Consider the following 26259-nt stretch of genomic DNA (forward strand, 5'->3'; position numbering starts at 1 on the left):
TCTTCAGCCAGTACATATTTTTCTCACACTCTATTCTTCCTCCTCTTTCCCCAGGCCTAATCCCCTCTTTGTTCAAGTGACACTCACTTTGCTCTGAGAAAATGACAGTACAAGGAGAAGACTTTAAAGGCCAATCCAATGTGTCGTTCCTGTCTAGAATATTTTAACGATACCCAACACATGCAAAGAAATCAGGGTGATGTAAAAAGGGAGGATTCTGTTTGGTTCTGTGAATGCCTAAAGTATTGAACTGGAGTGGTGGCAATGTGGGCAGCTGCTAATTGTGTTAGTCTGACTAGGGTCTGCCGGGAGTCTAAGCAAGATTTCCAGAAGAAGGTAATTAAGGTCCTCTTATTTAATCACTGTCTTGCAGAAAGGTGTGGAGGGTAAAGGAATGCTCCCTCATTGTCAGAGACTGATGACAAATCTCACCCCTTCCCATCCCTTTGTCTTTGGTACAGTGTTCTGTCTTACTCCACTAGAGGGGAGTGCTAACCCATAAGCCCACCAGGGCTCTCTGTCTCTGGGTTACATCGAAGTGTTACACATCACATGCCACAGCCTAGGCTAACTCTTCCTTCTTGTTGCATTCATACAGTGCTCTGAAAAAGTCTCATATAGGAGCAGTTTAAGAGCAGACATACAGGTTGACTTAGGCTGTTAGTACACTTCAGCTTTGTCTCTTGTTTTGTTCACAAAGGCTCCATCGGTTATCCAAGGGTCTGCTTTAAATTAGCCAGGCCTTAGTTTCCTCCCTTCCAAATCAAATCAAATTGTATTTGTCACATGCTTCGTATACAACAGGTGTAGACTAACAGTGAAATGCTTACGGGTCCTTTTTCAACAATGCAAAGTTAAAAATAGAAATAGTGACACGAGGAATAAATACACAGTGAAAAACGAATAACGATGAGTAAAAATAACATGACTATATACAGGGAGCACCAATACCGAGTCGATGTGCAGGGGTACGAGGTAATTGAGATAGCTATGTACATATAGGAAGGGTTAAAGTGACTAGGCAACAGGATAGATAATAGACAGTAGCAGCAGTGGGTAGCCATTTGATTAGCTATTTAGCAGTCTTGTTTAGCAGTCTTATGGCTTGGGGGTAGAAGCTGTTCAGGGCCCTGTTGGTTCCAGACTTGGTGCACTGGTACCGCTTGCCATGCGGCAGCAGAGAGAACAGTCTATGGCTTGGCTGGCTGGAGTCTTTGACAATTATTTTGCCTTCCTCTGACACTGCTTGGTGTAGAGGTCCTGGATGGCAAGGAGCTCGGCCCCAGTGATTTACTGGGTCGTACTCACCACCCTTTGTAGCACCTTGCGGTCGGGTGCCTTGCAGTTGTCTTTTTTAGCTTCAGTTGTTGCTCCATACACTACCATCAATCAATCAATCAAATGTATTTATAAAGCCCTTTTTACATCAGAAGATGTCAAAAAGTGCAATACAGAAACACAGCCTAAAACCCCAAACAGCAAGCAATGCAGATGTAGAAGCACGGTGGCTAGGAAAAACTCCCTAGAAAGGCAGAAACCTAGGAAGGAACCTAGAGAGGAACCAGGCTCTGAGGGGTGGCCAGTCTCGTTCTGGTTGTGCTGGGTGGAGATTATAACAGTACATGGCCATTAAGGTCAGATTTTTCGCCAAGATGTTCAAATGTTCATAGATGACCAGCAGGGTCAAATAATAATCACAGTGGTTGTAGAGGTTGCAACAGGTCAGTACATCAGGAGTAAATGTCACTTGGCTTTTCATAGCCGGGCATTTAGAGGTTGAAATAGCAGGTGCGGTAGAGAGAGAGAGCACGTCCGGTGAACAGGTCAGGGTTCCATAGCCACAGGCAGAAGAGTTGAAACTGGAGCAGCAGCACGACCAGGTGGACTGGGGACAGCAAGGTGTCATCAGGCCAGGTAGTCCTGAGGCATGGTCCTAGGCCTCATGTCCTCCGGGAGGGGAGGGAGAGTGAGAGAGAGAGAATTAGAGGGAGCATACTTAAATTCACACAGGACATCAGATAAGACAGGAGAATAATACCAGATATTCAAATCAAATTGTATTTGCCACATGCGCCGAATACAACAGGTGTAGACCTTACAGTGAAATGCTTACTTACAAGCCCTTAACCAAAAATGCAGTTTTAAGAATAAAAAAAATAAAAAAAAGTGTTAAGTAAAAAATAGATAAGTAAAAAAATAAAAAAAGCAAAAGAATAGACTGACCCTAGCCCCCGGCACATAGACTATTGCAGCATAGATACTGGAGGCTGACACAGTGGTGGTCGGGAGTCACTGTGGCCCTGTCCGACGATACCCCCCAGACAGGGCCAACCAGGCAGGATATAACCCCACCCACAAAGTATAGCCCACAAAGATCTCCTCCACTGCACGAGCCCAGGGGGCGACAAACCGTCTGTATTCCACTGGCTGTGTGCACATTGCTATCTCCTGAATTGAGCAGTCCAGTTATGGCAGGTGTGGAGTCTCTGGATGATATCATTTGAATAAACATGACACCGACGTGCTCCGTGACCATCTGTCTGTGGACTGCCTGATATTTCCAATGCGTCTGAAAGCACAGTGTCAATGCAAATATTATGTTTGTTATGCTGACATTGTCATTCAGCATAATAATGCGATGCATAATGATATCGGAGGTGCTTTTAATGTAATTAAGTCACCATGAGGCCGCAGTGAACTATATCAGACACTTGGGCCCATTCACCTTATGAAGACTAAGGTCTAAAGGTTGACTTCTATGTTTTTAAACTGATGAAAGTGAATTCCTAACTTTTTACTTCAAGCAAATAAGATAATATTACCTACAAATTGTTATCAACACTTGTAATCAATCCATTGCCTTTACCTGTCCCCAAGGCACTTGTGTTATCTGGAAGTAATGGCAAAATTAAACTCTTTAGGGAAAATTTAGATATTTTCTGTCTTATCTCTGACATTGTGTTTCCTGTTCTGTCCTTAGGGTCCTGCGTCAGATGAAGGAGGACAGCCTGCCTGTGGAAGAGCTGTTCAGTCTCTGTGTGTTCAGGCAGGATGTGTGGGACATGGTACTCAGGGCCATCCACACCATGGAATCAGACTTTCAGCCTAGCATCAACACTGTCCTGCTTACCTGCTCCTCACCACTGGTCAAAGACTTCTATACAGAGGTAGGACACGTGTCAACCTATGACAACAGTAGAGTAGAGTAGACACCACAACCCATGAGTAGAGTAGATACACTACATGACCAAAAGTATGTGGACACCTGCTCGTCGAACATCTCATTCCAAAATCATGGGCATTAATATAGAGTTGGTCCCCCCTTTGCTGCTATAACAGCCTCCACTCTTCTGGGAAGGCTTTCCATGAGATGTTGGAATATTGCTGCAGGAACTTGCTTCCATTCAGCCACAAGAGCATTAGTGAGGTCGGGCACTGATGTTGGGCGATTAGGCCTGGCTCGCAGTTGGCGTTCCAATTCATCACAAATGTGTTTGATGGGGTTGAGGTCAGTGCTCTGTGTAGGCCAGTCAAGTTTTTCCACACCGATCTTGACAAACCTTTTCTGTATGGACCTCGCTTTGTGCACAGGGGCATTGTCATGCTGAAACTGGAAAGAGCCGTCCCCAAACTGTTGCCACAGTTTGAGATTCTTCAAATATCCACCCTTTACCTTGATGACAGCTTTGCACACATTTGGCATTTTCTGAACCAGCTTCACCTGGAATGCTTTTCCAACAGTCCTGAAGGAGTTCCCACATGCTGAGCACTTGTTGTCTGCTTTTCTTTCACTCTGCCGTCCGACTCATCCCAAACCATCTCAATTGTGGAGGCCAGGTCATCTGATACAGCACTCCATCACTCTCCTTCTTGGTATAATAGCCCTTACACAGCCTGGAGGTGTGTTGGGTCATTGTCCTGTTGAAAAACAAATGTTGTCCCACTAAGCGCAAACCAGATGGGAGGGTGTATCGCTGCAGAATGCTGTGGTAGCCATGCTGTTTAAGTGTGCCTTGAATTCTAAATAAATCACAGACAGTGTCACCAGCAAAGCACCCCCACACCATAACACCTCCTCCTCCATGCTTTACGGTGGGAACTACACATGTGGAGATCATCCGTTCACCCACAAAGACACAGCGGTTGGAACCGAAAATCTCCAATTTGGACTCCAGACCAAATGACACATTTCCACCGGTCTAATATCCATTGCTTGTGTTTCTTGGCCCAAGCAGGTCTCTTCTTGTTATTGGTGTCCTTTAGTAGTGGTTTCTTTGCAGAAATTCGACCATGAAGGCCTGATTCACACAGTCCCCTCTGAACAGTTGATGTTGAGATGTGTCTGTGACTTGAACTCTGTGAAGCATTTATTTGGGCTGCAATTTCTGAGGCTGGTAACTCTAATGAACTTATCCTCTGCAGCAGAGGTAACTCTGGGTCTTCCATTTCTGTGGCGGTCCTCATGAGAGCCAGTTTCATCATAGTGCTTGATGGTTTTTGCGACTGCACTTGAAGAAACATTCAAAGTTCTTGAAATGTTCCTTATTGACTGTCCTTCATGTCTTAAAGTAATGATGGACTGTCATTTCTCTTTGCTTATTTCAGCTGTTCTTGCCATAATATGGACTTGGTCTTTTACCAAATAGGGTTATCTTCTGTATACACCCCTACCTTGTCACAACACAACTGATTGGCTCAAACGCATTAAGAAGGAAAGAAATTCCACAAATTAACTTTTAAGAAGGCACACCTGTTAATTGAGTCCAGGTGAATACCTCATGAAGCTGATTGAGAGAATGCCAAGAGTGTGCAAAGCTGTCATCAAGGCAAAGGGTGGCTATTTGAAGAATCTCAAATATAGAATATATATTTGTTTAACACATTTTTGGTTACTACATGATTCCATATGTTATTTCATAGTTTTGATGTCTTCACTATTATTCTACAATGTAGAAAATAGTAAAAATAAAGAAAAACCATTGAATGAGTAGATGTGTCCAATCTTTTGACTGGTAGTGTACATACAGACTGAATGCATTACTTCTTCTTTTTATAAGAAACTTATAGGATATTCCAAAGACAATAAGTAGAGTAGACACCTTAACCCATGAGTAGAGTAGAGTAGGCATCTCAACCCTAGAGTAGAGTAGAGTAGACACCTCAACCACTGGGTAGAGTAGACACTTCAACCCATGAGTCGAGTAGACACCTCAACCAATTAGTAGAGTAGACACCTTAACCCATGAGTACAGTAGATACCTCAACCCATGAGTAGAGTAAAGAAGACAACTCAACCCTTGAGTAGAGTAGACACCTCAACCACTGGGTAGAGTGGACACCTCAACCCATGATTAGAGTAGACACCTCAACCAATGAGTATTTGTATTTGTATTTATTTTATATTTATTATGGATCCCAATTAGTTGCTGCCAAGGCCTCCCATAGTCTGTTCTGGACTTGAGGACTGTGAAGAGACCTCTGGTGGCATGTCTTGTGGGGTATGCATGGGTGTCTGAGCTGTGTGCTAGTCGTTTAAACAGACAGCTCGGCGCTTTCAACATGTCACAGGAAGGCCAAAAAGATAATCAAGGACAACTACCACCCGAGCCACTGCCTGTTCACCCCGATATCATCCAGAAGGCGAGGTCAGTACAGGTTCATCAAAGCTGGGACCGAGAGACTGAAAAACAGCTTCTATCTCAAAGCCATCAGACTGTTAAACAGCCATCACTAGCACAGAGAGGCTGCTGCCTACATACAGACTTGAAAATCACTGGCCACTTTAATAAATGGAACACTAGTCACTTCAATAATGCCACTTTAATAATGTTTAAATATCTTGCATTACCCATCTCATATGTATATACTGCATTCTATACTATCTATTGCATCTTAGCCTATGCCACTCTGATAATGACACTGCTCATCCATGTATTTATATATTTTTATTCCCTTCCTTTACTTAGATTTGTGTGTATTAGGTTTTTGTTGTGGAACTGTTAGATATTACTTGCTAGATATTGCTGCACTGTCGGAACTAGAAGCACATGCATTTCGCTACTGTCATGACTTCCTCTGAAGCTGCCTCCTCTCCTTGTTCGGGCAGGCTTCGGCGTTAGTCGTCACCGGCCTTCTAGCCGCTGCCGCTCCTCAGCTCATCATTCCATTTGTTTTGTCTTGTTTATTACACACACCTGGTTCACATCCCCTCATTAGTATGTGTATAAGTGTTCCCTCTGCCCCTTTGTCCTTGTGGGTGATTGTTTATTGTGAGGACAGTGTAGCTCGGTTGAGCTCCGTGTATTTTGTATTGCTGGGGTATATTTTCCCTGTGTGCCTGTTTGGTTCCAGCGCACCTGTTTTGCGCACTGGACTGTTTGACGCATTTCTGCGTAACTCTATATTCTGGAATAAACTCTGTATTCTGTGATTTACCCTCCTGCGCCTGACTCCTTCAAATCACCCATCACAGCTACACTCGCAATAACATCTGCTAATCATGTTTATGTAACCAATACAGTTGATTTGATTTGATGTCAATACCTCTCACAAATACAAGTAGTGATGAAGTCAATCTCTGCTCCAGTTTGAGCCAGGAGATTGACATGCATATTATTAATGTTTGCTCTCTGTGTACATCCAAGGGCCAGACGTGCTGCCCTGTTCTGAGCCAACTGCAATTTTCCTAAGTCCCTATTTGTGGCACCTGGCCACACGACTGAACAGTAGTCCAGGTGCGACAAAACTAGAGCCTGTAGGACAGGGTTCTTCAATTCCGGTCCTGGAGGGCTGAAACACTTCTGTTTTTTATTTCTACCTGGTAGTTATTTGCACTCACCTGGTGTCCCAGGTCTGAATTAGCCCCTGATTAGAAGGAGAGGATGAAAAACAGAGGTGTTTCGGCCCTCCAGGACCGGAATTGAAGAACCCTGCTGTAGGACCTGCCTTGTCGATAGTGCTGTTGAGAAGGTAGAACAGCGCTTTATTATGGACAGACTTCCTCCCATTTTAGCTACTAAGACAGTTTACAATTCAGGGTTACTCCAAGCAGTTTAGTCACTTCAACTTGCTCAATTTCCACATGATTTATTACAATATTTAGTTGAGGTTTAGGGTTTAGTGAATGATTTGTCCCGAATACAATGCTTTTAGTTTTTGAAATATTTAGGACTAACCTATTCCTTGCCACCCATTCTGAAACTAACTGCAGCTCTTTGTTAAGTGTTGCAGTCATTTCAGTCGCTGTAGTAGCTGACGTGTAGAGTATTGAATCATCCACATACATAGACACTCTGGCTTTACTCAAAGCCAGTGGCATGTCGTTAGTAAAGATTGAAAAAACTAAGGGGCCTAGACAGCTGCTCTGGGGAATTCCTGATTCTACCTGGATTATGTTGGAGAAGCTTCCATTAAAGAACACCCTCTGTGTTCTGTTAGACAGGTAACTCTTTATCCACATTATAGCAGGGGGTGTAAAGCCATAACACATACAGTCGTGGTCAAAAGTCTACTGCCTCAGTTTTGATGATGGCAATTTGCATATACTCCAGAATATCATGAAGCGTGATCAGATGAATTACAATTAATTGCAAAGTCCCTCTTTGCCATGAAAATGAACTTAATCCCCCAAAAACATTCCCACTTAATTTCAGCCCTGCCACAAAAGGACCAGCTGCCATCATATCAGGGATCCTCTCGTTAACACAGGTGAGAGTGTTGACGAGGACAAGGCTGGAGATCCCTCTGTCATGCTGATTGAGTTAGAACAACTGACTGGAAGCTTTAAAAGGAGGGTGGTGCTTGAAATCATTGTTCTTCCTATGTTAACCATGGTTACCTGCAAGGAAACACGTGCCGTCATCATTGCTTTGTACAAAAAGGGCTTCACAGGCAAGGATATTGCTGCTAGTAAGATTGCACCTAAATCAACCATTTATCGGATCATCAAGAACTTCAAGGAGAGAGGTTCAATTGTTGTGAAGAAGGCGTCAGAGCACCCAAGAAAATCCAGCAAGCGCCAGGACCGTCTCCTAAAGTTGATTCAGCTGCGGGATCGGGGCAGCACCAGTGCAGAGCTTGCTCAGGAATGGCAGCAGGCAGGTGTGAGTGCATCTGCACGCACAGTGAGGTGAAGACTTTTGGAGGATGGCCTGGTGTCAAGAAGGGCAGCAAAGAAGCCACTTCTCTCCAGGAAAGACATCAGGGACAGACTGATATTCTGCAAAAGATACAGGGATTGGACTGCTGAGGACTGGGGTAAAGTCATTTTCTCTGATGAATCCTCTTTCCGATTGTTTGGGGCATCCGGAAAACACCTTGTCACGGAGAAGACAAGGTGAGCGCTACCATCAGTCCTGTGTCATGCCAACAGTAAAGCATCCTGAGACCATTCATGTGTGGGGTTGCTTCTCAGCCAAGGGAGTGGGCTCACTCACAATTTTGCCTAAGAACACAGCTATGAATAAAGAATGGTACCAACACATCCTCCGAGAGCAACTTCTCCGAACCATCAAAGAACAGTTTGGTGATGACCAATGCCTTTTCCAGCATGATGGAGCACCTTGCCATAAGGCAAAAGTGATAACTAAGTGGCTCGGGGAACAAAACATCGACATTTTGGGGTCCAGAATGGGCTGCCATCAGTCAGGATGTGGCCCAGAAGTTAATTGACAGCATGCCAGGACGGATTGCAGAGGTCTTGAAAAAGAAGGGTCAACACTGCAAATATTGACTCTTTGCATAAACTTAATGTCATTGTCAATAAAAGCCTTTGACACTTATGGAATGCTTGTAATTATACTTCAGTATACCATAGTAACATCTGACAAAAATATCTCATAACACTGAAGCAGCGAACTTTGTGAAGACCAATACTTGTGTCATTCTCAAAACTTTTGACCACGACTGTACACTACCGTTCAAAAGTTTGGGGTCACTTAGAAATGTCCTTGTTTTCCATGAAAACATATATGAAATGAGTTTGAATAGGAAATATAGCAACATGAATAGGAAATGTAGTCATTGACAAGGTTAGAAATAATGATTTTTAATTGAAATAATAATTGTGTCCTTCAAACTTTGCTTTCATCAAAGAATCCTCCATTTGCAGCAATTACAGCCTTGCAGACCTTTGGCATTCTAGTTGTCCATTTGTTGAGGTAATATGAAGAGATGTCACCCCATGCTTCCTGAAGCACCTCCCACAAGTTGGATTGGCTTGATGGGCACTTCTTACGTACCATACGGTCAAGCTGCTCCCACAACAGCTCAATAGGGTTGAGATCCGGTGACTGTGCTGGCCACTCCATTGCAGACAGAATACGAGCTGACTGCTTCTTCCCTAAATAGTTATTGCATAGTTTGGAGCTGTGCTTTGGGTCATTGTCCTGTTGTAGGAGGAAAATGGCTCCAATCAAGCGCCGTCCACAAGGTATGGAATGGCGTTGCAAAATGGAGTGATAGCCTTCCTTCTTCAAGATCCCTTTTACCCTGTACAAACAAATATCCCACTTTACCATCACCAAAGCGCCCCCAGACCATCACATTGCCTCCACCATGCTTGACAGATGACATCAAGCACTCCTCCAGCATCTTTTCATTTGGTCTGCGTCTCACAAATGTTCTTCTTTGTGATCCGAACACCTCAAACTTCGATTCGTCTGTCCATAACACTTTTTTTACAATCTTCCTCTGTCCAGTGTCTGTATTCTTTTGCCCATCTTAATATTTTATTTTTATTTGCCAGTCTGAGATGTGGCTTTTGCTTTGCAACTCTGCCTAGAAGGTCAGCATCCTGGAGTCGCCTCTTCACTGTTGACGTTGAGACTGGTGTTTTACGGGTACTATTTAATGAAGCTGCCAGTTGAGGACCTGTGAGGCATCTGTTTCTCAAACTGGACACCCTTATGTATTTGTACTCTTGCTCAGTTGTGCACCGGGGCATCCCACTCCTCTTTCTATTCTGGTTATAGAGCCAGTTTGCGCTGTTCTGTGAAGGGAGTAGTACACAGCGTTGTACGAGATCTTCAGTTTCTTGGCAATTTCTCACATGGAACAGCCTTCATTTCTCAGAACAAGAACAGACTGACACGTTTCAGAAGAAAGTTATTTGTTTCTGGCCATTTTGATCCTGTAATCGAACCCACAAATGCTGATGCTCCAGATACTCAACTAGTCTCAAGAAGGCCAGTTTTATTGCTTCTTTAATCAGCACAACAGTTTTCAGCTGTGCTAACATAATTGCAAAAGGGTTTTCTAATGATCAATTAGCCTTTTAAAATGATAAACTTGGATTAGCAAACACAACGTGCCATTGGAACACAGGACTGATGGTTGCTGATAATGGGCCTCTGTACGCCTATGTAGATATTTCATAAAAAATCAGCCATTTCCAGCTACAATAGCCATTTACTACATTAACAATGTCTACACTGTATTTCTGATCAATTTGATGTTATTTTAATGGACCAAAAAATTGCTTTTCTTTTGAAAACAAGGACATTTCTAAGTGACCCCAAACTTTTGAATGGTAGTGTATGTTTTTCCAGCAGCACACTATGATCGATAATGTCAAAAGCCGCACTGAGGTCTAACAAAACAGCCCCCACAATCTTTTTATCATCATTTTCTCTCAGTCAATCATCAGTCATTTGTGTAAGTGCTGTGCTTGTTGAATGTCCTTCCCTATAGGCATGCTGAAAGTCTGTTGTCAATTTGTTGACTGTAAAATAGCATTGTATCTTGTCAAACACAATCTTTTCCAGAACTTTAGTAAGGATTGGTAACAGGCTGATTGGTCGGCTATTTGAGCCAGTGAACAGGGCTTTACTATTCTTAGGTAGCGGAATTACTTTTGCTTCCCTCCAGGCCTGAGGGCACAGACTTTCTAGTAGGCTTAAATTGAAGATATGGCAAATAGTGGCAATATTGTCTGCTATTATCCTCAGTAATTTTCCATCCAAGTTGTCAGACCCCGGTGGCTTGTCATTGTTGATAGACACTCACTTGTCTTTCATAATTTGATCGACAATTCTTGTCTTTAATAATTTGGTCGATAGACTTAGATGTGTAGTGTCAGCGTTTGTTGCTGGCATGTCATGCCTAAGTTTGCAAATGTTGCCAATGAAAAAATAGAGAGTAGAGTAGAGTAGAGTAGAGTAGACACCTCAACCCTTGAGTAGAGTAGAGTAGAGTAGACACCTCAACCACTGGGTAGAGTAGACACCTCAACCCATGAGTAGAGTAGACACCTCAACCCATGAGTAGAGTAGAGTAGACACCTCAACACATTTTTTATAAATTTTTATTTCACCTTTATTTAACCAGGTAAGCCAGTTGAGAACAAGTTCTCATTTACAACTGCGACCTGGCCAAGATAAAACAAAGCGGTGCGATAAAAACAACAACAACACAGAGTTACATATGGGATAAACAAAAACGCACAGTCAATAACACAATAGAAAATCTATATACAGTGTGTGCAAATGTAGTAAGTTATGAGTAGAGTAGAGTAGACAACTCAACCAATGAGTAGACACCTCAACCCATGAGTAGAGTAGACACCTCAGCCCATGAGTAGAGTAGACACCTCAACCAATGAGTTTAGCAGAGTAGAGTAGGCACCACAACCCATGAGTAGAGTAGACACCTCAACCCATGAGTAGAGTAGATACCTTAACTAATGAGTAGAGTAGACACCACAACCTATGAGTAGAGTAGACACCTCAACCCATGAGTAAAGTGGATACCTTAACTAATGAGTAGAGTAGACACCTCAACCAATGAGTAGAGTAAAGTAGACACCTCAACCCATGAGTAGAGTAGATACCTCAACCCATGAGTAGAGCAGACACCTCAACCCATGAGTAGAGTAGACACCTCAACCTATGAGTAGAGTAGACATCACAACCCATGAGTAGACCAGAATAAGCACCTCAACCCATGAGTAGAGGAGACACCTCAACCCATGAGTAGAATAAACACCTCAACCAATGAGTGGAGTAGACACCCCAACCCACGAGTAGAGTAGAGTTGACACCTCAACCCATGAGTAAATTAGAGTAGATTAGACACCTCAACCCATGAGTAGAGTAGACACCTCAACCCGTGAGTAGAGTAGACACCAGTCTGAAGGTACCACGTTCATCTGTACAAACAATAGTATGCAAGTATAAACACCATGGGAGATCAACGTACTTTGGTGCGAAAAGTGCAAATCAATCCCAGAACAACAGCAAAGGACCTTGTGAAGATGCTGGAGGAAACCGGTACAAAAGTATCTGTATCCACAGTAAAACGAGTCCTATATCGACATAACCTGAAAGGCCGCTCAGCAATGAAGAAGCCACTGCTCCAAAACCGCCATAAAAAAGCCAGACTACAGTTTGCAATTGCACATGGGGACAAAGATCGTACTTTTTGGAGAAATGTCCTCTGGTATGATGAAACAAAAATAGAACTGTTTGGCCATAATGACCATCGTTATGTTTGGAGGAAAAAGGGGGTTGCTTGCAAGCCTTGAAGCACGGGGGTGGCAGCTTCATGCTGTGGGGGTGCTTTGCTGCAGGAGGGACTGGTGCACTTCACAAAATAGATGGCATCATGAGGAAGGAAAATTATGTGGATATATTGAAGCAACATCTCAAGACATCAGTCAGGAAGTTAAAGCTTGGTCGCAAATGGGTCTTCCAAATGGACAATGACCCCAAGCATACTTCCAAAGTTGTGGCAGAATGGCTTAAGGACAACAAAGTCAAGGTATTGGAGTGGCCATCACAATGTGTGGGCAGAACTGAAAAAGTGTGTGCGAGCAAGGAGGCCTACAAACCTGACTCAGTGACACCAGCTCTGTCAGGAGGAATGGGCCAAAATTCACCACACTTATAGTGGGAAGCTTGTGGAAGGCTACCCGAAACGTTTGACCCAAGTTAAACAATTTAAAGGCAATGCTACCAAATACTAATTGAGCATATGTAAACGTCTGACCCACTGGAATGTGATGAAAGAAATACAAGCTGAAATAAATCATTCTCTCTACTATTATTCTGACATTTCACATTCTTAAAATAAAGTGGTGATCCTAACTGACCTAAAACAGGGAATCTTTACTTGGATTAAATGTCAGGAATTGTGAAAAACAGAGTTTAAATGTATTTGGCTAAGGTGTATGTAAACTTCAGACTTCAAAAGTAAATGTAATTGCTAAAATACACTTAATTATCAAAAGTAAAAATCATTTTAAATTCCTTATATTAAGCAAAGTAGATGCACCATTTTTATTTTTATTTTTTATGTACGGATAGGCAGGGGCACACTCCAACACTCAGACATTGTTTACAAACTAAGCATGTGTGTTTAGTTAGTCCAACAGATCAGAGGCAGTAGGGATAACCACGTGTTCTCTTGATGAGTGCGTGAATTTGACAATTTACCTGTCATGTTAAGCATTCAAAATGTAACGAGTACTTTTGGGTGTCAGGAAAAATGAATGGAGTAAAAAGTACATTATTTTCTTCAGGAATGTAGTGAAGTAAAAGTTGTCAAAAATATAAATAGTGAAGTACAGATACCCCACAAAACTATTTAAGTAGTACTTTAAAGTATTTTTACTTAAGTATTTTACACCACTGCCTATAACAAGCTCAATCATGGTTTATTTTTGAACATACAGAGTACATTCCTTCTTAGACCTCTTGTTGATGTCCTCTTGTCGGTAGAGCAAAGGAAAACAACATTTGGGAACAGAGAAAGCTTGATGAATTTATTACTGATGATGTTGTCCTAGAAAAACATGTTGGATTCTAGGACTAATGATGAACTGATTGTGTTAAATAAGTGCTTAGTTGGGCTGACTGTGTAGAGTTCTTAATGTGATGAAGTAAGGAGCAGCATTGTGAAGGAGGAATGTGCCAGCCTGGAGGCACCAGCACTAGCAGCATGACTATGAATGATATTGTCGCTCCTTCTTTCAGACCGTTATCCTGGTATCTATTTTTAGACGTGATGGCAAAACGCTGCTTTATAACCGGAGGTGTTGCTCTGCTCTGGTTCCTCACATGATTCATTTACAGCCTTCTTGCCGTACAGGGTTGTATTTTTAGCAGTGCTTGCACCACGTTCATTCTCTTATTTGTCAGGCTGACATATTGCAGGGTGCCATGTCACTGATGATATGCCTGGCTCTCTCCCTGTGTAACTAACTGTGCTGGGTGGGTGTACCAGGAGCGAAAGGTAGCCTAGTGGTTAAGAGCATTGGGCCAGTAACCCAAAGGTCGCTGGTTAGAATCCCAGAGCCAGCAAGGTGGAAATATCTGCTGTTCTGCCCTTGAGCAAGGAAGTTAACCCCCAACAACAACCGGCAATGATGTTGCTTAAGGCAGCCCCCGCACCTCTCTGATTCAGAGGGGTTGGGTTAAATGAGGAAGGCATATTTCTGTTGAATGCATTCAACGGACTTGGTATACCCTTTCCCAGGAGAGCATCTGATCCTGGAAAGATCAATAGAACTGTGCAGCTGGCTACATGTAAAACAGGCCAAATGAGATAGGCTATACGTACCAAATGGCACCCTATTCACGTTATAAGTAGTGCACTATCTAGAGAATAGGCTAGGGTGCCATTGCAGACACACCCTAGATCTGCAACATTTACAATCTGCTTTCATAAATGTTTACGCAGTGCTAAGGTTTCATAACACCGTCTCATGAGAAGTCTCCATTACTGACTGTCAGCACAAACTCATTAGAATATTGTTTGCGAATGTACCATTTGTACATTTGATGAAGTTGTAAGAAATGCAGTTTGATCTAGTATTTGGAGATTGTGTTCATTTTCTTTCTTCCTTTACTTTTGATTTGATTAGAAGGGATTTGGATGTACAGTATGTACTGTGTTCTCCTGTGAGGGTGATATTTCATTTATATATGATGAGCATACAGCTGTCTTAGAGTGGTCATTCATTTTGGTGTCCTGCCCTGGGCTACAGCTTAGCTGACAGTTCTGCCTTTGCCAGGGGCCCTAGAAAACAGAGAGAGTGAGGAGAGGAGAAGAACAGAAGGAAAGGGCGAGAGGCGTGGTAGTTGTCCCATTCCGGGCCATGCTGATAGTCGGGCATCGTATGGCACTGCTCCCTCTCTGACCAACCTCACAGCCCCCTGGGCAGCAGCCAGCATCTGACACACTTCTCCACACGCAAACAACAATACACATGAACAAATGTTTATTATGTAGTCCCCTCTCTGGCCCAGCACGAACTGCCATTGACTCTCTGAAACAGAATATCTGAGACCTACACGCAGATGCGACCAATTCCAAATACTGTAGCTGCTCCACTGTAGTTCCTCAGCAGCAAAGATTGCTAAGAGCCCATCTACTCCACAGAGAAGGTAGTATTGTGCCTGCTTTGCCATGTTGTAGTGCAGTAGAGGCGTTGCCCAAGTGATTTAAATCCTGCGTAACCTTTAGGTTTGTTTTGGCTACCATCCAATAGCGTCCACGCAGTCTCCTCTCCTTTGAGGACAGATTTAGTGTGTGTCTCTTCCTGTGTCTCCTGGGTTAATAAAGCATCACACTGTACATCAAACCCTCTGTGATGTGTTTACTGATAATACCCAGATGTCCTTGCACAGGCCACGGACACCCTCTTTCAATAATAAATGACAACATGTAAAAGCACACAGGCCCTCTCAGTTTGTAGGCCTACTCAGTACCCTTCCTGCTAGACCACTTAGCCAGCTGTCTATTTATAATTTATAATGAGAAGTACAGTGGCTTGCAAAAGTATTCACCCCCCTTGGCATTTTTCCTATTTTGTTGCCTTACAACCTGGAATTAAAATTGATTTTTTGGGGGTTAGTATCATTTGATTTACACAACATGCCTACCACTTTGAAGATGCAAAACATTTTTTTTGGTGAAACAAACATAGAAATAAGAAAAAAGAAACTGAAAACTTGAGCATGCATAACTATTCACTACCCAAAGTCAATACTTTGTAGAGCCACCGTTTGCAGCAATTACAGCTGCAAGTCTTTTGAGGTATGTCTCTATAAGCTTGGCACATCTAGCCACTGGGATTTTTTCCCATTCTTCAAGGCAAAACTGCTCCAGCTCCTTCAAGTTGGATGGGTTCCGCTGGTGTACAGCAATCTTTAAGTCATACCACAGATTCTCAATTGGATTCAGGTCTGGGCTTTGACTAGGCCATTTCAAGACATTTAAATGTTTCCCCTTAAACCACTCGAGTGTTGCTTTAGCAGTATGCTTAGGGTCATTGTCCTACTGGAAGGTGAACCTCCGTCCCAGTCTCAAATCTCTGGAAGACTGAAACAGGTTTCCCTCAAGAATTTCCCTGTATTTAGCGCCATCCATCATTCCTTCAATTCTAACCAGTTTCCCAGTCCCTGCTGATGAAAAACATCCCCACAGCATGATGCTGCCACCACCATGCTTCACTGTGGGGATGGTGTTCTCGGGGTGATGAGTGGTTTTCGGTTTGCGCCAGACATAGCATTTTCCTTGATGGCCAAAAAGCTAAATTTTAGTCTCATCTGACCAGATTACCTTCTTCCATATGTTTGGGGAGTCTCCCACATGCTTTTTGGTGAACACCAAACATGTTTGCTTATTATTATTTTTAAGCAATGGCTTTCTTCTGGCCACTCTTCCGTAAAGCCCAGCTCTGTGGAGTGTACGGCTTAAAGTGGTCCTATGGACAGATACTCCATTCTCCGCTGTGGAGCTTTGCAGCTCCTTCAGGGTTATCTTTGGTCTCTTTGTTGCCTCTCTGATTAATGCCCTCCATGCCTGGTCCATGAGTTTTGGTGGGCGGCCCTCTCTTGGCAGGTTTGTTGTGGTGCCATATTCTTTCAATTTTTTAATAATGGATTTAATGGTGCTCCGTGGGATGCTCAAAGTTTCGTATATTTTTTTATAACCCAACCCTGATCTGTACTTCTCCACAACTTTGTCCCTGACCTGTTTGGAAAGCTTCTTAGTCTTCATGGTGCCGCTTGCTTGGTGGTGCCCCTTGCTTAGTGGTGTTGCAGACTCTGGGGCCTTTCAGAACAGGTGTATATATACTGAGATCATGTGACAGATCATGTGACACTTAGATTGCACGCAGGTGGACTTTATTTAACTAATTATGTTAAATTTCTTCTGAATGTAATTGGTTTTCTGAAACAAGTTATTTTTTTCATTTCACTTCACCAATTTTGACTATTTTGTGTATGTCCATTACATGAAATCCAAATAAAAATCCAATGAAATTACAGGTTGTAATGCAACAAAATAGGAAAAACGCCAAGGGGTTGAATACTTTTGCAAGGCACTGTATACACTGAGTGCACAAAATATTAAGAACACCTACCTAATATTGATGCGCACTCCACCCCTCCCCCCCCCCCAGCAGGACGTAAAGATGTAAGCATATTTCTTTTTTAATTAGCCACGGGGAGGGTGATGGGATGGAAGTTAATTAGCATATCTACTGGCTGTTAATTGAGGCTGTGTGAGTTTAGTTTGTATCCTCTTTATTCCTCTCTCAGTCAGGTGACTGCAGGCACAAGGGGAATGGTGGCGTGGGCCTGCCTTCATCCATTTACTGCCTTCACTCCAAACACTCCAAACACAAACACACACATACAATCTCACAGAGAGAGAGAGAGAGAGTACTACACTGTCCTTCAATGTGTTGCCATTCAATTATATATGTAAACATGAATATCCATACTCCTATGTAAAGACATATAATTCGATTTTCGGAAATGAAATGCCAATCGGTCAAGGTACCAGCCCACAATAATACAATCTGATGGAGCACACAGGACGCGACTACACCTTATTACACTGAGCATAATGAGCCATCTGTTTGCTTTACAGTCTTGTGGAGCTGAGCATCTAGTGATTAAGGCTGGGTAATGCTCTGTGTATTGGCTGCAGACTAAGATCTGTCTGTTTCTCCCTCTATCAGCTCAGCACCCTGACCTCACAGAACCCTCCCCATCACCACACACTCATATTATTCAGAACACACACACACACACACACACACACACACACACACACACACACACACACACACACACACACACACACACACACACACACACACACACAAACACCTGCTGTCTTTGACCAGGACTGTACACAAACAGCCTGGACACACAAGCTCAAATTTGCACACACACATCCCAAAATGTATCAAAGCTATGTGTGTATTCTCCACAAGGAAACATTAATGGACCAAAATGTATCTAATATTGACTCCAATAATATACATTAGGTTTAATGTATGCTCCCTTCCAGTCTCTGCTGTGATGCAGAATGCAAGGTAATAGTCTGTCTCTGGAGACTCCAGTTTGTTTATGGCCCCTCTAAACCCTCTGATCTGTGTGTGTGTATTTCAGAGGGCGGATGCTAAATACCCCAAGCTGGCCTTCAGCCTGGAGGAGCTGCGGGAGAGGTTCAGCCGTCAGCTGAGCATGGAGCAGGCCAGCACCATCACCTTTCACTCTGGGAGTCCATGAAGCCTGTCACACCACACATGGTCAAGATGGTAAACAGACTGACCACCTACACGTATAGTCAGACCATGTCTGGAGTAACACCAAAATATACTACTATAGTGATACAGTATGGAATAGTGACACACTGAAATATACTATAATAATACATAGTGGAATAATGACACACTGAAATACACTGTTGTGATGCACTGAAATACAACCATGATTTATATCGTGTTTAATGATACTGAAATTAAAATTGATTGGATTTCTGTTTTTTTCTAGATCTCAAATCGCTTTACATTGTATTGGGGGAATTTTATTCAATCCATTGCCAATGGGCGATTCAACTTAAATTGAAAAAACTCAAAGTGTTGAATCAAGCATTGTTTTGTGTATCAGTTCATGCACCATGTGCCATGGAATTCCCAGCTATTTTGCAACCTGTATGGTGCAGCTTTCACATTTTTTGTCCTCAAATGAAACGGGTGTATTTTTCTATTTATGTCAATCTTTTTCAGCCAATGTTGGTCTAAAATATATGGCAGACAAACAAGTTCCCTACCTTCTCCCCCTTCTACTTGCCTCCTCCATTTTTGCAGTAATGCTGCAATCAGTTGGTTGTAACTTTGGATTCCCATATGTTTTCGATAGCTGCATGTGTGACATAACTCCATCATTCCTATTCATAATATCATTCATAAATATAATTACCCCCCCCAAAAAAAAAAAAAAAAAATCAGTATGTTTGAGTTTAACCATAATATTAGTATTTTCTGGAGGGTAAAATTGAAATTGTAACCAGCTTTGTATAGCTTATTTAAGAAAGGGCGATACTTTCAACAAGGTTTCATTTCCAATTAACCGAAAATGAGAAGTTGTAATCTCTATAAAGGCAAAAAGGCCATTTTTGAACAAAGCATGAGCCTTTCTTAGTAATCTGCTGGAGAACCAGTTTGGGTTTAAGTATAACTTATGTATGAGTAAAGCTTTTAGTGAGAGGTTTAATGCTTTAATATTTAATAATTTCAGCCTCCCAAACCCATATTCATTATTTAAATAGGCACGTTTAATTTTGTCTGGAATAGTGTTCCAAATAAAGTGAAAATTGTTTTGCTCATATGATTAAAAAAATTAGTCGTCTGGAGTAGGCATCCTCTTTCAAAATATAATTTGGTGAATCATTGATGACTCCGTCATTTTTAACAAGTTTCTGTACATTATTTTGGTAGCATTTCTATGTTGAAGACTCTTTGTTTATGCATTTTTCTAAAATGTTCATCCAGTTCACTTTATTTTTGTAATAAATTACACTTGATCTTGAATAAGTTCCTCCAGTACTTTTTGTTTTTCCTCTAACTTATTCTGTGCCTCCATAGTAAAAATTGTTATTGATATCTACTGTACCTTAGGAAGGCCCTCAAAATTGTCAAAGACTCCAGCCACCCTAGTCATAGACTGTTCTCTCTGCTACCGCACGGCAAGCGGTACCGGAGTGCCAAGTCTAGGTCCAAAAGACTTCTCAACAGCTTCTACCCCCAAGCCATAAGACTCCTGAACAGCTAATCATGGCTACCCGGACTATTTGCACTGCCCCCCCACCCCATCCTTTTTACGCTGCTGCTACTCTGTTAAGTATTTATGCATAGTCACTTTAACTCTACCCACATGTACATATTACCTCAACTACCTCAACTAGCCGGTGCCCCCGCACATTGACTCTGCAACGGTACCCCCCTGTATATATAGCCTCCCTACTGTCACTTTATTTTACTGTATATATAGCCTCCCTACTGTCACTTTATTTTACTTCTGCTCCTTTTTTTCTCAACACTTTTTTTTGTTGTTGTTTTATTCTTACTTTTTCTGTTTAAAATAAATGCACTGTTGATTAAGGCCTGTAAGTAAGCATTTCACTGTAATGTCTGCACCTGTTGTATTCGGCGCATGTGACCAATAAAATTTGATTTGATTTGATTTGATTTTCTGTTACTTCCTCTATTTTCTTTATTAGTCTAATCTCTTTTGACCAAAACTACTTTTGTTTTAAAGATGAGTATTGAATTGTAGCCCTATAAAGGTATATTTGAAAGTGTCCCATAAAATAAGGGGAATCGGCTGTACCTATGTTGTGCAAACAAATTATGTTATAAATTATTTTGTCTTAGTTAAGAACAAATTGTCATCCAGTAGGCTTTGATAAAATTTCCAATACCCCTGTCCACGTGGAAATTCTGTAAGAGTTTTGTGGAGGCCAATTAGATGGTGGTCCGATTGCATTGTCTCCTATCAACACTTTCTTTTTTACTTTTGGTGCCAGCGAGAATGACACAAGAAAATAGTAAAGACAGCTAGCTTGATTAAGCCTCCTCTATGTATACAGTGGGGGAAAAAAGTATTTAGTCAGCCACCAATTGTGCAAGTTCTTCCACTTAAAAAGATGAGCGAGACCTGTAATCTTCATCATAGGTACACGTCAACTATGACAGACAAAATAATTTTTTTCTCTCCAGAAAATCACATTGTAGGATTTTTTATGAATTTATTTGCAAATTATGGTGGAAAATAAGTATTTGGTCAATAACAAAAGTTTCTCAATACTTTGTTATATACCCTTTGTTGGCAATGACACAGGTCAAACGTTTTCTGTAAGTCTTCACAAGGTTTTCACACACTGTTGCTGGTATTTTGGCCCATTCCGCCATGCAGATCTCCTCTAGAGCAGTGATGTTTTGGGGCTGTCGCTGGGCAACAACGACTTTCAACTCCCTCCAAAGATTTTCTATGGGGTTGAGATCTGGAGACTGGCTAGGCCACTCCAGGACCTTGAAATGCTTCTTACGAAGCCACTCCTTCGTTGCCCGGGCGGTGTGTTTGGGATCATTGTCATGCTGAAAGACCCAGCCACGTTTCATCTTCAATGCCCTTGCTGATGGAAGGAGGTTTTCACTCAAAATCTCACGATACATGGCCCCATTCATTCTTTCCTTTACACGGATCAGTCGTCCTGGTCCCTTTGCAGAAAAAACAGCCCCAAAGCATGATGTTTCCACCCCCATGCTTCACAGTAGGTATGGTGTTCTTTGGATGCAACTCAGCATTCTTTGTCCTCCAAACACGACGAGTTGAGTTTTTACCAAAAAGTTATATTTTGGTTTCATCTGACCATATGACATTCTCCCAATCCTCTTCTGGATCATCCAAATGCACTCTAGCAAACTTCAGACGGGCATGGACATGTACTGGCTTAAGCAGGGGGACACGTCTGGCACTGCAGGATTTGAGTCCCTGGCGGCGTAGTGTGTTACTGATGGTAGGCTGTGTTACTTTGGTCCCAGCTCTCTGCAGGTCATTCACTAGGTCCCCCGTGTGGTTCTGGGATTTTTGCTCACCGTTCTTGTGATCATTTTGACCCCACGGGGTGAGATCTTGCGTGGAGCCCCCAGATCGAGGGAGATTATCAGTGGTCTTGTATGTCTTCCATTTCCTAATAATTGCTCCCACAGTTGATTTCTTCAAACCAAGCTGCTTACCTATTGCAGATTCAGTCTTCCCAGCCTGGTACAGGTCTACAATTTTGTTTCTGGTGTCCTTTGACAGCTCTTTGGTCTTGGCCATAGTGGAGTTTGGAGTGTGACTGTTTGAGGTTGTGGACAGGTGTCTTTTATACTGATAACAAGTTCAAACAGGTGCCATTAATACAGGTAACGAGTGGAGGACAGAGGAGCCTCTTAAAGAAGGAGTTAGGGAAGGCCACTGTTACTTATCTCGGTAAACAGGTCGGCCATGGTCAGGTGCGCCCTCGAGATGCCAAGGTCTCAGCTATAAATGCATTTCCCGCACCTACCACCAGAAGAGAGCTACGCCGCTTTTTAGGGATGGTTGGCTACTATCGTAGTTTCTGTAAAAATTTCTCTGCGGTAGTTGCTCCATTAACGGATTTGCTCAGTCCGGTGAGAAAATTTGTATGGTCTGAATATTGTCATACTGCTTTCAACACTGCTAAAGCACTCTTATGTACTACTCCTGTTCTTGCTGCGCCAGATTTTGAACGACCGTTTAAACTGGAGGTAGATGCAAGTGCCAGAGGTGCTGGTGCTGTTCTACTGCAGCAGGACCAGAGTGGAGTGGACCATCCTGTCTGTTATTTTTCACGGAAATTTAACAAATGTCAGACAAACTATTCCACCATTGAACAAGAAGCTCTAGCTTTGTTGTTAGCTCTGCAGTACTTTGAAGTTTATGTTGGTTCCAGTGCATTACCAGTGATAGTGTATACTGACCATAACCCCTTAGTTTTTCTCCACCGGATGTACAACCAGAACCAACGCCTTATGCGTTGGGCACTTGTCGTGCAAAATTATAATTTGGAGATCCGCCACAAAAAGGGGTTGGATAATGTGTTGGCAGATGCTTTGTCTCGTGTTTAATGATCTAGGTTTTTTTGTTATCCCCTAGGATTATTTTTGAATTTTGGGTGTTGTGATGGTACGTGTGTCGCAAACCATTGTGGTTTGCTCTTTTAAGGGTGGGAGTGTTACGGATACAGGTATCCTGTGTCCTGTGTTTTTCCTCTCCTTCTGCCCTAATCACAGGTGTCCTGTATGTTCCTGATTGGTGGTCGTTGAGATGTCTGCTGATTGCTAAGGTGGACCAATCAGTGAACATTCCTCTGCATGGCACCACCTGTTGCTGGTTTTTCAATCACACATCCCTTTGTATAAAAACCAGTCCGTTGTGTTTGTAGGGAGAGAAAGACTGTTTCCGTATGTGAGTATGGATACTGTGGTATCCTGTGTATTGTGTACTCACTAAGTTTGGTTACTCTGTTTGGTAATTTTGTTAGAGACTATTTCCGTATGTGAGTATGGATACTGTGGTATCCTGTGTATTGTGTACTCACTAATTTGCTGATTACTCTGTTTGGTAACTTTGTGTGTTTCTGGGAAAAGGGGAGTTTAAGCAAGTTGCCCATGGGCGTACATTACCCGTACAAAGAAATCTGTCTAAAAACACTAGTTAGACCTGAGCGGACCACCCACTGTACTTTTGTATGACTAGCAGTAGCTTAGCGGTTCTTGAGGCAGGCAAGATCAGTTTATGGGTGTTTTACACTATTGTTTCATTTCTTGGGTCCTGCTCAGCCCTTTTTCCCAAACCTTTACCGTGTGTTCAGCAATAAACCTTTTATGTTTGACGGTAGTTTATGGTTGTCGTGTAGTTTTTCGTTCTCACTGTTCCATGTCACACTTATAATTTGCATGAATTATGTTACGGGTCTCATGTCCATCACCCTAGACGTTTAAAGCCACGGGGTTCGTAACACCGGACTTGAACCCGATCTAACATCTCTGGAGAGACCTGAAAATAGCTGTGCAGCGACGCTCCCCATCCAACCTGACAGAACTTGAGAGGATCTGCAGAGAAGAATGGGAGAAACCCCCAAATACAGGTGTGCCAAGCTTGTAGCGTCATAACCAATAAGACTTGAGGCTGTAATCGCTGCCAAAGGTGCTTCAACAAAGTACTGAGTAAAGGGTCTGAATACCCTTTACACGTAAATGTGATATTTCATTTAATTTAAAAAATTTTTTACCTGTTTTTGCTTTGTCATTATGGGGTATTGTGTGTAGATTGATGAGAAAAATTAAACAAGAATTTAATCAATTTTAGAATAAGGCTGTAACGTAACAAAATGTTGAAAAATACTTTCGGAATGCACTGTATTATAGATATTATTTTCATTATCTTTTAGCCAGTAAAGATTGATCGTATTTTCTTATTATCTGCTAAACCATTACAATTATAACTAGCTATACTTATTTCACCACTTACCATAATGAGATACAAGTCTCAAGTATACTTACCATAATCCATGCCTGTAAAATTACCATGATGATCAAGCTGCTACACATACAGTGGGAAGAACAAGTATTTGATACACTGCTGATTTTGCAGGTTTTCCTACTTACAAAGCATGTAGAGGTCTGTAATTTTTATCATAGGTACACTTCAACTGTGAGAGACGGAATCTAAAACAAAAATGCATGACATAAGTCTTTGATACATCAGAAAAGCAGAACTTAATATTTGGTACAGAAACCTTTGTTTGCAATTACAGAGATCATACGTTTCCTGTAGGTCTTGACCAGGTTTGCACACACTGCAGCAGGGATTTTGGCCCACTCCTCCATACAGACCTTCTCCAGATCCTTCAGGTTTTGGGGCTGTCGCTGGGCAATACGGACTTTCAGCTCCCTCCAAAGATTTTCTATTGGGTTCAGGTCTGGAGATTGGCTAGGCATTTTACATTTACATTTTAGTCATTTAGCAGACGCTCTTATCCAGAGCGACTTACAGTTAGTGAATACATCTTTTTTTTATACTGGCCCCCCGTGGGAATCAAACCCACAACCCTGGCGTTGCAAACGCCATGCTCTATCAACTGAGCTATATCCCTGCCAGCCATTCCCTCCCCTACCCTGGACGACGCTGGGCCAATTGTGCGCCGCCCATGAGTCTCCAAGTCGCGGCCGGCTGCGACAGAGCCTGGATTCGAACCAGGATCTCTAGTGGCACAGTTAGCACTGCGATGCAGTGCCTTAGACCACTGCGCCACTCCAGGACCTTGAGATGCTTCTTACGGAGCCACTCCTTAGTTGCCCTGGGTGTGAGTTTTTCGGGTTGTTGTCATGCTGAGAGACCCAGCCACGACCCATCTTCAATGCTCTTACTGAGGGAAGGAGGTTGTTGGCCAAGATCTCGCGATACATGGCCCCATCCATCCTCCCCTCAATACGGTGCAGTCGTCCTGTCCCCTTTGCAGAAAAGCATCCCCAAAGAATGATGTTTACACCTCCATGCTTCACGGTTGGGATGGTGTTCTTGGGGTTGTACTCATCCTTCTTCTTCCTCCAAACACGGCGAGTGGAGTTTACACCAAAAAGCTATATTTTTGTCTGATCAGACCACATGACCTTCTCCCATTCCTCCGCTGGATCATCAGACGGGCCTGGACATGTGCTGGCTTGAGCAGGGGGACCTTGCGTGCGCTGCAGGATTTTAATCCATGACGGCGTAGTGTGTTACTAATGGTTTTCTTTCAGACTGTGGTCCCAGCTCTCTTCAGGTCATTGACCAGGTCCTGCCGTGTAGTTCTGGGCTGATCCCTCACCTTCCTCATGATCATTGATGCCCCACGAGGTGAGATCTTGTATGGAGCTCCAGACCGAGGGTGATTGACCGTCATCTTGAACTTCTTCCATTTTCTAATAATTGCGCCAACAGCTGTTGCCTTCTCACCAAGCTGCTTGCCTATTGTCCTGTAGCCCATCCCAGCCTTGTGCAGGTCTACAATTTTATCCCTGATGTCCTTACACAGCTCTCTGGTCTTGGCCATTGTGGAGAGGTTTGAGTCTGTTTGATTGAGTGTGTGGACAGGTGTCTTTTATACAGTGGGGGAAAAAGTATTTAGTCAGCCACCAATTGTGCAAGTTCTCCCACTTAAAAAGATGAGAGAGGCCTGTAATTTTCATCATAGGTACACATCAACCATGACAGACAAATTGAGGAAAAAAAAATCCAGAAAATCACATTGTAGGATTTTTTATGAATTTATTTGCAAATTATGGTGGAAAATAAGTATTTGGTCACCTACAAACAAGCAAGATTTCTGGCTCTCACAGACCTGTAACTCCTTCTTTAAGAGGCTCCTCTGTCCTCCACTCGTTACCTGTATTAATGGCACCTGTTT

Source organism: Coregonus clupeaformis, chromosome 11 (genome assembly GCF_020615455.1).
Source record: "Coregonus clupeaformis isolate EN_2021a chromosome 11, ASM2061545v1, whole genome shotgun sequence".
NCBI lineage: Eukaryota > Metazoa > Chordata > Actinopteri > Salmoniformes > Salmonidae > Coregonus > Coregonus clupeaformis.